General features: G+C 40.2%; 1 long non-coding RNA gene across 1 annotated transcript; it reads right to left on the bottom strand.

Moving 5' to 3' along the window:
- Positions 1-954: 954 nt before the first annotated feature.
- Positions 955-3,393, bottom strand: LOC106825223 (uncharacterized). The gene is made up of 3 exons (XR_001396585.3): positions 3,255-3,393; positions 2,896-3,079; positions 955-1,554 (listed from the first exon to the last, which is right to left on the bottom strand). It is a non-coding gene; the product is annotated as an uncharacterized lncRNA (long non-coding RNA).
- Between the last annotated feature and the right edge of the window lie 22 nt (positions 3,394-3,415).

Below are 3,415 nucleotides of genomic sequence, written 5' to 3'. Positions count from 1 at the left end.
ACCTTGGATAGTTTTCTGTCCCTAATGCATGTACAATCACACGTCCTTGGGCTGTGGTTAATTCATTGGTTAATGTCCCAATGACATCAACTGCAAATATTTTTACCGCAGCCACTCAGTAAAAATTCAATCCTAATCTTTTAACTTTTGTATACTTTAAAGAGTATCTTCTCTGAGATTGTGGCCCAACTTCTCATAAACGTGCATGGAGGAAGGAATGTTCACATGTCTTTGGCCATTAGCTGGGTCCACGGTTAAAACTTACCCTTTTTGCATTTCAGCCCAAACCGCCTTAGACAAGGTCCGAGTGAAACATGCATTTTCAGTTTTCCAAAATGGCAGCCCTTTATTGGTTTGTATAGTTAAAATGTGTTCAGAGCCTCTCCCCCATACCAACTCCCTCTAATAAACATTTAACAGTTTAACGTTCTACTTGACTTTAAAAAATTACAGCCAAACATGTATAATATTCGGATCTTGCTTTTCAACCCACACCAGCACTATGGATTGCTAAGAGCCTAGCGCACACAATTTATCTCCTATTTTGTCCTTATTATTGCCTGGAGTTGTGTCCATCTTAGGTGTCTCTCTCCACTCCCCAGAGAGTAGCTGTTTTCTGTGCTCCCCCAGTCATGCAAACATTTCCATTGTTGAACCCACTGCACTCAATCTTAAATTATAGATTTTCATTTGTATTTCCTTTACCAGGAAGTGAATTCTTCAGAAGCAAACATTTGGGTTTAGAGAATCTTTTTACTCCTTTAATTTTATTTTTTATTTTTATCAGAGTTATACATGCCTGTGATTTAGGGTCAAATAATTCTGTAGAAGCCTTGTTAAGTTTTACAATGAATCAGCAGAGACTGTGACTCCAGTCTTTCCCTTACCTTGTTCCCTCTCCTCAAAGGCAGTCATTTCATCTCTTTCAACTGGTTATTTTGGTATTTACCTTCATTTCTCCATATAAAATGTTTGTATTGCTATTTCTTGATTTTTCACTTTTAGGCATTACCTATTGACTTCACTTAATGGAAAATGAAGATTTAGCTCTTCTTCCTTCTCCCAACCCTTCCGCCACCCCCACCACACTTCCCATCCCTTTACCTGTCCAATCTAGTTATATTGTACTTAAAAAAAAAAAAAGATTTGTGTTTACTTCATCATTACCAGGTAAACATTACTCAACATGTTGGGCAAAAATAGTATACTATGATTCCTTCTCTTCTGCTCAGCTTTCTGTTTTTCCTGCAGTTAATGATTATCTTATTTTGGTTTATTCTTCACCACTAAGTCAAACCCAAACTTCTTAATGATTGTTTAAATCTCTCCCTCCAGAGATTTAGATAGATGAGGTGTTCTATCAGTTTCACCTTTCTGAAGGAGTCTCTTCTGGAGCCTTCTGACCTACACCAATCGATGTCGAGTGCATAGTTGTTGTCAGGGCATCATACTTCATTTTTCCCCTGTGTTAGATCTTCTGTTTCTTATATCCCATGTCTCCTTTTTTCTTTGTTTAGTCTCTCATTTTAGTGAAGCACAACCTCCAGTTGCTTCCTGAGAAAGGAGAAGTAAATAAAAGGGAAATTTTTTGAGATCTCAAATGTCTGAACATACCTTTATCCTTTGCCCCTAGTTGATTGGTAGTTTACTACTGATCAAGTATAGAACTCTAGTTTGAAATAAATTTGCTTTTGAAATTTGATAGAATCACTCCCATGTCTTCTAGCTTTCTTCGTGACTGCTGAAAAATGGAAAGATATGCTGATTCTTGATCCTTTGTTGGAGATCGCTTTTTCTCTCTGGAAGCTTAAGGTTGTCTTTTTGCCCCCAGTTTTCTGCAGTCTCAACCGATGAGCCGTGGGGTGAGTCAACTTTTACCCATTGTGCTGGGCACTCAGTGGGCTCTTTCAATCTGGAAACTCATGACTTTTAGTTTGGGGAAATTTCCTTGAATTGTTTTGTTGATGATCACTCCTTCCCTAACCCCAGTTGCTTTTTTCTTTTGGAACTCTTATTTTTCAGATTTTTGGCCCCCCTGGAGTGGTCCTCTAATTTATTATTTTTTTTCCTGTTTTTCCTTTTTTTGTCCTTTTGCTTCTTTTCCCTAGGATATTTCCCAACACTTATCTTTCAACCTTTTCATTGAGTTTTTCATGTCAGCTATCAGATTTTTTGGTCTCTGAATGCTCCTTTTTAAATATAATAGTATCCTGTTATTGTTTTATGGTTGCAATGGTATTTCATATCTGAGAATATTGATTTTACATATAATATATATGTATATATACTGTCAACCTACACAAACAGAAACCAGCTTAAGAGGCAAAGCATTTATTTGGGATCAAAGAATTGTAATTTAGGGAGCACAGATGCAGGTAGAAACCCAAATAGTGTCCCGATTATAGGAGAGGGGCTCAAGGTTTGTATGGAAAAAGGGAGTTGTATTTAAGAAGAGTTCATTGGTGCTAGATGAGATAAGACTAGGTTTGTACTTCATAGATTGGCCTGAGGTTCAATCATCAGGCAAAAGGCTAGACTTGTACTTCACTGATTGGTTCCATCAGTTCTTACAGACAAGATATCCTTGTCCTTACTGACTTCTTTGGAATGTTGGTGGTTTGGTCCAGTTCGGAAGATAAAGGAAACAAGACATGCAAGGCAATTCCTCTGAAATGACTGCTCTGGCTCTATTTTAGTATGGTTCCACTCATGTCATCTTTCACAATAGACATATTTTAAGTTTTCTCCCCACTGAATGGTTTCTGTTTCTTCTAAGGGTTGCTCACCACCCCCCCCCCCCCCCCCCCACCCCGCCCACCACTTGTTTTAGTCTCTATGCTACCTCCTTCCATGGTTGCTTTTAAAGTTGGTCAAATCCCTGAGTCCTCTACCTACCTCTTGCTGGCTGTCAGATAACTTTACCTGACAAAGAACAGGTGTTTTTGGGTCTCTGCACTGTGCAAAGTGCACATTAGATCCTGAGTCCTTTTCCTCCATTCGGCTCCAAGAACGTTTACAACCAGATCTGCACCCTCTAGGCAGGAAACTGAAGGGTCATCTCTAGTTGAATCTGATCATCCTTAAAAGCAAGATCCAAAGATAATGACACAGGAAATTTCCCAACGAAACAGCTCTCCCCAAATTACATTAAAGCTAGTCAACAAGCCCCCTCACACTCTCGGAACATCTGGGATAACATCTAAAATACAAATTGAAATGATTCATGATTAAGCTCAGCGTGGAAGGAGAGATACCTTCAAGCTCCATCATTATGAGCCCCGAAGAAGTGGAGGCTGTTTCATCGAGGTTGGGAAGGACCGTCCCCCGCTTCCGGAGCGGCGACGCCCCCCGGCCGGCAGGGGGGGCCACTGCGCACGGCCGGCGACGGCGCGGGCAGGGCCTCTCTGGGAGGAGA

Source organism: Equus asinus, chromosome 1 (genome assembly GCF_041296235.1).
Source record: "Equus asinus isolate D_3611 breed Donkey chromosome 1, EquAss-T2T_v2, whole genome shotgun sequence".
NCBI classification, from domain to species: Eukaryota; Metazoa; Chordata; class Mammalia; order Perissodactyla; family Equidae; genus Equus; species Equus asinus.
The sequence above is the reverse complement of the archived record's forward strand: the minus strand, read 5'-3'. Positions and strand labels throughout refer to the sequence as shown.